Below are 11,914 nucleotides of genomic sequence, written 5' to 3' on the forward strand. Positions count from 1 at the left end.
ATCTTAGTCCAATCTTCTCACTGTAGGGTGGGAGCTGAGAGGGGCCGGGAAGGGCCCCCGGGTGGAGTCGTCCTCTGTGCCTGCAGGCGGGGACAGGAGTACGGGGTGTGGACAGAACCCCAGCCGGCGGCAGGCAGGGAAGGCTCAGGGAGCTTGTCCCGAAGTGGACTAGGCTCGGCTCCTGCCTTTTGGAACCAGAAGCTGAAGGGAAATAAAGCTGCCTTTTCTGGGTAACATTCTGGAGAGTTCTGGGAACTCATCTGCAGAACAAATTGATTTATGGGGATCCAGCTGTGAGGAACTGTTCAAAACAGGGATCCAGGGAGACACGCTCCAGATGTGGCTTCATTAAAGGCAGGGTGGGACAAGGGGGCTCAAAAACTTCTGAGGGCCATCGGGCCACGGAGACTTCCAGAAAGTAGGGCCAAGGGCCTGTGGCTTCCAGATGCTGATTCTGAGCTGGAAAACAGCTTAGGACTCTTTCTGTCCAACCTCGGAAACTGCAGGCAGGGAACTCGAGGCCCAGAGACAGAAGGGGCTGACCTAGCATCACACAGCGAGGGGAGATGGGGCTGGACCAGAACCCTCACTCCTGCCTTTTAGATCTAACTTGAGCCTGTTTTCTTAGAAGTTGGGGGAAGTCTCGATCCTGCCCCACTCCGGCGCCGAGTTGCCCAGAGTCGGAGACCTGGCTGGCCCTGAGGCTGCGGGAAAACTCCCTTCCTACCTCCTGGGCCTCCGGGACCCCTGGTGACACCTGCCCTGCTGTTGGAGCAGCTGGTCCCTGCGCTCCGGGAACTGGGCTCAGCGGTGCTCTGCCAGGTGCCCGTTCTCTGTCCTCCGAGGGGGAGGGCGGGTGGCCGCTCTGCTCCCACGTCGTCTCTGTGGGAACGAGCTCAGCTTTTTGAGGCTGGGGACGAGGCTTACATTTGATGGGTCTTCCATTTCTGCTGCAGCATTCCTGACACATCGTCTTGTTTTTCCTCTTTAACATTTTATTTTTTCTAGATTATTAAGAAGTACATGATCATCTGAAAATTTAGAAACGACACCAGAATACAAATCCCTTAAGTTCTCAGTACCCAGAGGCAGCACCATTCGGAAGCATTTCCTTCCAGTCTTTTTTCATTATCACAATTCCTTTTATTTGGCTGAAATTGGCTCAGTGTTAGCTTTTGCCAAGTGAATGTGGTTCTGTCCTTTGGGGAAAAGCAGAATTATTCTCTTTCCTCCACCCGTAATGGAGTTCCGATGCATGAAGACAGTGTGCATTCCAATTCTTCCTGCCTCTGCCAGGAAACCTCAACTCTGTTTTAAATGCCAAGGTTTTAAACAATTATGATCATTGCCACTTACTAAGGGTGCACTACCTATCAGGCACTGTGCTAAGTGATTTTCATACATTTCCTTGCTTAATCTGCACAACAACCTTAGGAAGGAAGTATTTTCAAGCTCTAATTTATAGGGGAAAAAACTGAGGCTCAGAGAGAATGAGTCCCTTTTGGGCTGATGGGAACTGAGTTCAGTGAGATTATCACCTCCCTTAACCTAGCCTCTATCTTTATTAATGCAGCCAGAGGACACAGCTTCCCTGACAGCCTTCCTAAAACTGTCTCTCGAATGTCATACTTGCAAAGCAAGCCTTTACACTTGTTCCTGACAAATTCATCGTATTCATTCTGGCCCACAAAGATTTTTTCCCCCTTGTGATAATCTCCCTGAGGCAACAAGACTCATGAAATTCCTGGCAACATGATATTTTTAAAAACCCTCCTAGCACAGTGCCTGGCGCATAGGACCCACCCCGTACCTGGTTGCTGTTTTTAGTATGTAAGGTGGGCGACACTGTCATGTGGTCCCCTGGGTTTCCGTCTGTTCCCCACAGAACACAGCAGCGTGATATGCTGCAAGCAGCCTGGTGCTGAGGAGGCCTCCACCGTGGCTGGTCTCCGGGCGGCTTCCAGGAGCATCCTTCCTCTGCAGCTGTTGGCAGAAGAGAAGCTGACAAGATGCTGCCCCGCCCCTGCCGGCCTGCCTGCCCCAGGGCCCCTTCGTCCCTGCAGTTGCCGGTGTGGCAGGTCTGTCTGTCTGTCTGTGGAGACAACCTGGGCCCGACGGCCTCCACACCCTGACACACAGCCGCCTTGCTGCTGATCACCCATGTGCTGGGAAGAGACATTCCTTTTAGCAGGGTGGAGCTGTCGAAGTGGATTTTAAAATATGGGTTATATTTTATTTTAATTTTTGGTTGTTTTCTAAATTTGGTCACCGTCACATCTTCTGGTTCTAAAACAAGAGAAAGGAAGCAACTGCCCTCTGGGAAGGTTCCAGAGAGGAGGGAAGAAAGCCCTTGAGTGCCTCTGCTGCTCTCCCTTGAAAGCCAGCTCTGTGGGAGGGGAACGGGACAGATGACCTGAAGATGTCCACATGGTCTCCCTGACCTGTGGGCTTTATGTAGGGTGTACTGTCACCAGCCCGTGACAACTCGCCAAGGCTACTGGCCCCAAACATGTGCTGGACAACGTAGACACGGTCCCCAGCCCGGCGAGTGGAACCCTCTCACCCAGACGCTGAGGACTTGCGGGCTCGGGGAGCGCGGTGGGGGAACCCAGAGCAGGACTCATCTCGGACAACTCTCTGCCGTCTGGAAAGGCACAACCGGCTGTGGAGAGGAATGAGAAGATAGTCCAAGGGGAGGGCCGCGTGGCGGAATGGTGGGCAGGGAGGCTGGGGAGGTGGGCCAGGTCCCGCCGGGGTCCCCCTCCTGAGGTGTTTAGACATCCCAGAGGCCAGGAGGAGGAAGAGGCTTTGCATCGGGACAAGGCCGCAGCTGGCCGAGGAGCGGTCTCCACCCATTGCATCCTCCTTCCTTGAGTGTCCATCCCCAGGGGGAGCTGCAGAGGGCTGGGATCCTATCACTCTGTGTGGTTTGGCTTCTCTCCCCAGCCCTGCTGAGCCTCCCTGCCAAGGTCAAGGACCTCTCGCTGGCTCCGTTCCTTGCAAAGTTCTGTGTTTGGCCGGGTCTGTCCGGTCTCCTGTTGGCATTCTCTCCTCCCCTGGCTCCTGGCCACCACGTTTCTCACTTCTCGATCGTTTCTGCGGGCTCCCCCTCCGACAGTCCCGAGCCACATTCGCCAGGATCCTAGGGTTCCTTCGTGTTCTCCTGGGCGACCCCCAACCCAGGGTGGCTGCAGTGCCGGCAGTCACCTGCGTGTATCGCTAGGAACTCTATTCAGCTCCAAGTATCAGAAACCTGAAACGGCGGCTTCATCAAATTAGAGGCTTTATTTTTCTTACATAAGAGAACGTCCAGAGTTAGGCATTCGGGGGTTGACATGGTGGCTCCGTGGTGCCATCGGGGACGGAGGCTCGGTCCGTCTTTCCACACAGCTGTGCTTAGCACGTTCCTGTCACCCTGCGGTAGGAAGACGGCTGCCCCCTCACCACGCATCGAATTTGTCTTCATTCAAGGCGAAAGAGAAGGGTCAAGGGCGGAAGAACTGCCAGCTGAGTCTGTTCCCTGTCAAAGAGCTTTTCCAGAAGACCTTTCCCGTCTCTGTATTAGTCAGTTATTGCCGCAGTAATGCTGCATAACAACCACCCGGAAACTCGGTGTCACAAGCTGACGGGGGCGGCTCAGCGGGCAGCCTGCAGCCTCGCCCAGCTGGTCTTGGCTCTAGGTCAGCTCTGAGTGTGCGAGCTCTGGGACCGGGCTGACCAAGCAGCGATTACCCAGGGCAGGCTCTTCTCATGGCCGGTCATCAGAGCAAGAATCGAGCCAACCCGGGCAAGTGAGTGTGAGAGCCCCGCTGATGCCTTCTGCGAACGCTGCACCGTGCGCTGCAGCCGAGCCAGCGTCCGTCCACGCGCCATGGGAGAGGAGGGGATGTGTATTTGTTGAGTAATAATACACGTTAACACAGTCTCACTGTCTAGTCCTGCGTCACGTTGACCCTTAGCTGGAGGATGCTGAAAGTGTGGTTTTTCTAGCTGGCACATTGCCACCCTAAACAAGCTCTAGGTTTCGATAGCAGGAAGGAGGGGAGAATGGATGTTGGACAGGCTCACTATGGCAGGACTTTTTTCAACAGTCGTGACCCAGGAGCCATCAGATTAAAAATAATGAAGTTAGAGGCCACGCTGGCTTGCAGTGACACTGGAGAACCACCAGGACGCAGGAACAGCCCGTGCCATCAGACTTATGTGGCCACCGAGTCCCCTTCTCCCGTTGCAGCATTTCACGAACCCCCCTCCCCACATTTGGTGTCCTCCCAGTGCTGTCACAGTTCCCACTGCATGATGGCACTGGGGGACATTACCAGGGGAGGTGGGAGGGGTCATCAGCAGCATCCCCATTTGGAGTTGTGGGTCCTTCTGTCTCCTAGTGAGATGTCGACCCGTGCGGTTCCCAGCACACGCTTGTCAGCCCCGAAGGGCCCTGGCCCTGTCACACGGTGGCCTGGAGCAGAGGCCTGGCAGGGATCTCTTTCCTTGAGGCATCAATGGCTCAGATCGCTATCAAATATATTCAGGTCCTGGTATCAGCTCAGACAGAGGAGGGTGCAGAGCAAAGTAAGCCAAGAAGAGAGAGGCGGTTCTGTGCGGTGGAGGCTGGGGCGTGCCCACGTCAGGATGGTGGAGCTGCTCCGATGCCTGGCCCCCAAGAGCCAAGGGAGGAAGACTCCGTAGGCTGTTCCTGAGGCGCGGGATCCAGAACGGCTCCCGAAGTCCCTGGCTTTATTTGTGCTTGTCAGCCTCTCTCTCACCAGTGACACATGGGCAGCAACTCCCAGGTCTTTGTCCAGCCTGGTCTCTCCCTACCCTGCTGCCCGCTGAATGTCTCCCTCCGGCTGTCCCGTCGGCCTTGCAAACACAGCACAGTCTGATCTTCAGTCGTCTTTTCCTCCCCCGCCTGCTATCCTTCCTTCCATGTGTCCACAAAGCTAGGAAGATGTGCTTTGTCTCCTTGGCATCCGCTTCCCTTTACTCTGGCAAGAGCCGCAGGCTTTCTTTGGGATCCACCCTTCCCCTCTGAGTCTCTGTGGTCTATATGGCTCCTTGAAAGCTCGTGGATCAGGTCTAAGTCAATTAGCACAACCACAGTGATTGGTTCAGGGGTGGGCTTGTGACCTAAGCTGGTACAATTGGAGAGAATCTCAGGACTTTCATGGAAATTCTAGGACACAGCTCTTGCTTATTTATATTGGATTTACACTGGAAGGATGTAGCTGAGAGAGGTGCTGGCAGCCATCTTGTGACCCTGAGGCTGGTGGCCATCTTGTGACAATGCAGCCATCAAGACCAGATTCAGCAGAGTACCTGAGCCAAGAAATGGAGAGAGAATATACTGATGACGTGGTTTGAGCCCCTGACCCCGGATGTGCCTGGAGTGGGTGAGATCCATCCTCACACTGTCACAGGAACCAGTGCACTGCCCTTTCCCTTTTAGAGGTCAGTTTGCTCAGGTTTTCACCCAGTTGTAACCAAGGTGTTCTGCTACACCTGTCTCATTGAATGGCAGCCCCATTTATTCGGCCAATTAAGCTGGAAACCTGGGGCTCTCCTCTAGGCTCGCTCCCCACATCCAAGGAGTACCGAAAGGTTCTCAGTCCTACAGGGGACTGGCTGTTGCCCCAGGCCGAGCCCACGTCCTCTCCTGCCTGAGCCACAGAATAACCCATAAAGTTGCCTCCTCTCCAGACTTGCCGTCTCCATCTCTCCTTCTTCCCGTTGGGCAGCATGCTCTCTCTAAAAGCGAATCTGACCGTGGCACAGTGTTCAACCCATCTCCAAGCTCCGTTGGTTCACGTAAAGAATGCCTGGCCCCCCCACTGCTACCCATGGTCCAGGAAGAGTGGGGTGAAATCAAGGGGCTGGCAGAGCTTGTCTTTGGGGCTCTTTCCGCTTCTTGGTACTGAAAGCAGCCAAGAGGACAGGCCTCCCTCCGCCAGCATCGCAGAACCAGAGAGCCTGCGATGGTGGGAGCCTTGTGCAGCCCCCACGCCCTTCCCTCCCCTGGCACCCACCGCCGTGCTGTAACCAGATCTCTGGAGCCAGCCAAGCTCAGAGGGCAAGAGTGAGGTAGCAGATGCACTAGAAAGAGGACCGGCTGGGGGCTCAGGAGGCCTGAGGCTTCGGCTGAGCTGAGCTTCCGACTTGCTGTGGGACCGTCTCTGACTTGGTCAGGCAGCCTCAGGGGCACCTGTTCACTATAACCCACACTCAGAAGGGCCCCACACCTGGTTTAATGCTCTACTGTTACCGTCTCGAAATCATTAATTTCAAGAACAATGGGTCTCTGGATTTTCATTTTGCACTGAGCCCCACACAGTACAGGGCCAGTCTTGGTCTCAGTCGCCCCTCCTGCGTAAGAAGGTGCTGGACTAAGGATCAGGGGAGCTCGGAGGTCCCTCCTTCTGGGGCCTGCACATGGTTATTTCCCCTCAGAAGGTCACTACCGGCTGCCAGATGTTGCCACCCCCCATCTCTACCTCCAGCTGAAGCAGATGGGAAAGGAGCTAGACCTGCAACCTGTGCCCAGGACTCAGGGGGCACCAGACTTCCCCTCTTCACTCAGCCATCCGGCTTTACCACCTGTTGTCCCCTTGCTACTCAAAGTGTGGGCCATGGACAGCAGCCCAGGCATCTCCTGGGAACTCATTAGAAATGCACTCTGGGGGCCTCACCCCAGATCTAGCGAGCCGTGTGCATTTTAACCAGCTCCCTGGGCGATTCTCAGGGATGTGGAAGCTGAGACGCTCTGATGGAGGCTCATGAGGGCTCCCCAGCTCTTTGCCTTGGCCTCAGGACTGCAGCAACCGGGAGGGGTAGACTGAGGCACGGAGCTGCAGGAATCGTGGCAGAGTCTTTGCTTGGGCCGCCATACAAAGTACCACAAAGGGAGTGCCTTAAACAACAGACATTCTTTCTCCGGGTTCTGGAGGCGACAGCGTGAGCTCGAGGGGTCGGCAGGGCTGGTTGCCTCTGAGACCTCTCTCCTTGGCTGGCAGAGGGCTGCCTTCTCTCTCTTCCCATGTTCGTCCCTCTCTGCTTCTCTGGGTCCTCATCTCTTCGAACAGGGACGCCAGTCACTGGGTTAGGAGCCACCTCAGTGAAAGCACTTAACCTTAGCTGCCTCCTAAATACCCTCTCTCCAAATACAGCCACATTCTGAGGTCTCAGGGCTGAGGACCTCCACATGTGGACTTGAGCGGGACAAAACTGAGCCCATAAGACGGGTGTGCACAGGAGTGACAGAGAACACAGGGACAGGGCACAGAGGGAGCACAGGAGGGACAGGGAGCCACACACGCTGTCGAGATCTTTCTACCTGTCAATGCTGGGCTAGGAATGTTCAACATCATCTCACTGGGTCCCACAGACACCTCTCCTCTCACTCACACACGTGGAAACTGAGGCCGAGCAAGGAGAGGGGACATGCTCATGATCGCTCAGGGCATGGGTGACGGAGCCAGGACCAGGACTCAGGCGTCTGTTCTCCATTTTCTTCCCTCCTTCTGCCTCCCTGCCCTGCTCCTCGGGAACAACCACTTTACAAGTCACTTTACACTGAATCATATAAATGGGAGGGTTGCTCATTGTGGAAGACAGAAGACATTAAAGAAATCTGCCGGCTGGTGGAGTGTCCCCAAGAAAGGCCGGCACCCATTGCAGGCACCGGGTCTGGAGTGGGACGGATGTGGCATCCCTGGGCCCTTTGCGGTGGGGCGCTGGGATCCCAGGCCTCAGGAAAAGGAGGGGTGCCTGCTCCGGGGTCAGCCTGCCCAGTACACGTGGGGGTGCTCCCAGTGCTGGCCTCTGTCCCAGAGCCTCTACTTGCCTCTGCTGCTGGCTTTGTCCTCCTTGTGCCTCATCACCAGGACATCACTGCCCCTGCACTGGGGCCATGGGATCTGGAGTGGCAGGGCCCCGGAGGAGCCCAGTGGACCAGCACACTGAATCTTGCTTGGGTCACAGACTCCTTCTAGAATCTCAAGGAAGCCATGGACCTTGTCCCTGGGAAAGCAGACAAGTGCCCACGTGTGGCTGCCCCACAGGCAGCCACACCTGACCTGACGGCCCAGGAGGCGGGAGCCTCGGGTAGACACTTCTGCCTGCGAAGAACGCTTTCTGCGGGGTCTCAGCCCTGGGGAGAACCTGGGGCGAGGCCTTGCCACCTGCCACGCCCCGTCAGTGGTCACTCCCGCTACCTCCACTGGCTCGGCCTGCCAGTGACTTCTTCCCACTGGTCCTTGTCCTCCTCAGAGCCACGCTCCTGAGTTCAGTTAGTCCTCACAGTGACAGAGCTGAGAAGATAAGGAAGTCCATGTCCTAGATTTTGCCCTTCCCCGCTGTGCTGGGCTGTGGCTCTTTCCTCGCAGGACGGGGCGTCCAGGCCGTTCCCCTAGCCTGTCTTGGCCCCGGACAGTCTTCCGTTTCTCAGTGTTCCCATTAAGGCTTTGCCCCCAAACAGAGCATTCCAAGTGCAGCCTGACCAGCCCGGGAAAGCTGACCACTCGCCCACGTGCTCTGGACGTTAGCCTCAATCCGTGCAGCCCTGGGGGCAGACGTAACCGTAGATACTCGGAGCTGGGCTGCGACTCAGCCTTCTAGAGCTCCTCCCTATGAGCAGCTGCCTGGTCACAGGGTCCCTTCCCTCCTTCTAGTATCTGAGAGGTTTAAACCGAAATGCCAGCTTAGACCCCATATTCAGGATTCTGACGCATTCCTCCACTGCCCATGGTGCCCTTGCCCGAGGGCATCTCCACCCCTGAGCCTCAGTTTCCTCACGGATTTATCGGGATGGTCAAATAGATCATGAAAATGCTGGGGCTTTGAAATATGTCCAAGAAAGTTTCTGTTAGTTTTTATTTTAGAAAAGATTTCGGATTGTTTCCAAAATCCATTTCCCCTCTCTTACACAGAAATAGAACTTTCACTTTGGCACACAGATGCAAGACCGTAACTCCCAGCCTGCCTGGTTCCAGGTGTGGCCCTGGGAGGTGAGGGGAGCAATGCACTCAAAATCCAGTTGTGCCCTTAAAGGGAGGAGAGTGCCTTCCCTTGCCCTTTGCCCCTTCCGTAGCTGCTAACATGGTGGTGTGCCATCTTGGACCACCTGGGTGAGTGCAACACCCTTGGGAAGGCAGAGCAACGACATGGAAGGGGCCTGGGTCCTGATGACTTCAAAGAGCAGCCTCTCCACACTTGGTATGACTTACTTGGGTGAGAAATGGATTCCACCTCCTTTAAGCCACTGTTATTTGTGTTGCTCAGCTCAGCCTTATTCCAGCCTAATGGATGAATTTTCTTGAGGCATGTTAATTCTAAGAGGCAGGTGTTGACTCAAATCAATAGGGAAGAGGTAAGGAACTTGCAAATTCCCTGAAGACTAATATGTTCCCACGCCTTTCCTTCGTTTCTTCCATTTCTCCCTCCCCATCCAATCCTCCAGCATGTATTGGGTTCTTCTGTGCCAGGCCCTCTGCTTGGCACTGTGGATGTGAGATGATTAGGTACAGTGTCTGCAGAAGGCTAGCAGGGGAGATAGAGATCTAACTCTTTGCCCTCCCAGTCCACGTACAAGATCACTGTGGAGGTGTTTACAGGGTGATGGGTGAACCCAGGAGAGAATCCGCCCCTGTGGCTTGGGAAGGTGAAAGGGAGAGAGTCTGAGTTGATCCATGAGGGCTGAGTAGAGGTCTCCAGAAAGAGAAGGTAAGGAAGGGCATTGCAAACAGAGGAACAGCCGTGCAAAGGCTCAGAAGTGTGCAAGAGCCCCGAGAGTGGGGAGCCCGGGCTCACTGGGCTGGGACCCCGGGGAGCAGGCTGCGGGTGGGGGTGGGGGTGGAAGATGGGGCTTGTCAAGGACTTGTTCTGCTGGCAATGCCCTGCCGGAGGTTAACATCCTTCTGACCATCTTAGCATGGAAGGAATGCAAATACCTCGTGTATTTATTTCCTCCTTGTCCCCCCTAGATCTCATCTTCCCGCTGAATGACATGCCTCCTGGTTTCACTTAATTTCCACAGGAAACTGGAAAGAGCAACATCTGTCTCGATTCCCCCTAACTCACTCCAGATTTCTGAGGTCAGAATGTGGACCTTGGGAGACACGGTCTCTGTGGGGTCAGAGGTGACAGCCCCAGAATTAGTAGACACACCCCAAGCCCCTTGTGACACCCAGGCCCTGGTGCCAGTTCCCTGCACAATACGGATGTTGGGAAGAATTTCACTGGGAGCGTAATCCGCGGCTGAGGCGGCCCCTGGAGAGGGGAGCACGGGACTGTTCCCATGGGCTCCTGCCCAGTGCTCATTCCTGAGTTTTCTGCTCCTGGGAGAGCGGGCGGCAGCAAGTGCTCCAGCTCCCACTGGCTGCTCCAGCTTCCTCGCGTGGCCCGGGGCAGCTCCCGGCCAGGGGACACGGTTTTGTTCACAGCTGCATGGTAACAACATTTGTCTAGGGGACACTGTCTCTTCTGCCACCCACAAAGAGGCAGCGTGGTGCAGGGGAAGGAGCAGAGATGGGCCCCTAGGGACGGGGGTTCCAGGCCTTGGGAAGGCTGCCCTCTCCCTGGGTCTCAGTTTCCTCATCTGCAAAACAAAGTGGGCGGTCCAGGTGGCGCCCCAGGCCGATGCGTGGACAAGGTGTGGACTTTGGAGACAGGCAGACGAGGTTTGAGTCCTACTGTGCCACCGGCTGGCCACGTGGGCCCGCCTGGGAGGCCCCTCAGCTCGCCAGCCTCGGTTTTCTCATCTGTCCACTGAGCAGGGAGGACCAGGTCCCCTCCGAGGGCCCCGCGGGCTTCGTGATGACAGGAGCGCCCACCCACCCTCCACAGGGAAGCCTCCCCTGGGCCGAAATATTTCTAGTCTATGTCTGTTGAAGACAGGCAGCGTCCACCCAAGGAAACTGGCCTCCACCAGTGACCCTCTGCCCCCCTGTCTCCATGGGTCAACGGACTATTTTTCCTAAAGCATGCACTGGATGACGCCTTGGGCTGTCCTCTGAGGCCTTGTAGGATCCAGCCCTGCCTGACGTTCCTCACTGCTCTGCTCGCTCACTCTCTCTGGCTCCTTCCAGGCCCTTAAATAGAACAGCTGTGGCCTTCCTTGGACCTGGCCCCAGTGGCGGTGCCAAGGGGTGGCTGGGGGTGGGGGGTAGCTCCTCCAGAGTCTTCGTCTGCTTTGCCAAAGCCACTCCAAAAACCTTAGTTTGGCTAAAACAAGGGTGCTTTTGGTTCATGACAACACCAAGTCCCCGGGTCCCCCTATCAAGATGCTGTCCTTACCAGGCCCCATAGGCGCTGTTTCCTCTGCCTGGGCCTCTCCCGCCCTCTCGATCGCGCCTGCCGGCTCCTTCCCCTTAGACCTTAGTGTCGACATCACTCTCTCCAAGTGGCATTTGCCAAGACCCGTGCGAGCCCCTCATCCTCATCTCTCATGGCACCTGGTGCTTTTCTTCAGAGAACTCAGCTTTGTAGTAATACATGTGTCTCGTACTTGCCCATCTAACGCCGGACTCCTCCACCAAACTATGACAGCCCGAGGGCAGGGTCGTGCTGGTTGTGCTGTGTTCCCATCGCCTGGTAGAGTAGACAGTTCGTTCTCCACAAGTAACTGATGAAGGAGTGCAAGAGTGAATCACCCAGAGAGTCCAGAATTGGGTGATAAAATAATTATAACAGGAAGGCGAATTTTTGAAAATCACGACGTGCGTGGTACCTACAGAATCGAGGCCCAGGCTTTGGCACCAACATTGTGGTTACAAACCCTGGTGTTGACACTTGGGGCTCTGGGAGGGCAAATTATCTTCCCCCTTGCCCCCAGCGGGGAGAGCGTCTCGAGGAAGAGAGGATGGTCGCCTGTGTTTCCAGAGGTCAAAGGAGAAAGCAGAGGACAGCGGCGTGTATGTTG

The sequence above is a fragment of the Equus quagga genome, chromosome 1 (assembly GCF_021613505.1).
Source record: "Equus quagga isolate Etosha38 chromosome 1, UCLA_HA_Equagga_1.0, whole genome shotgun sequence".
Classification (NCBI taxonomy): Eukaryota; Metazoa; Chordata; class Mammalia; order Perissodactyla; family Equidae; genus Equus; species Equus quagga.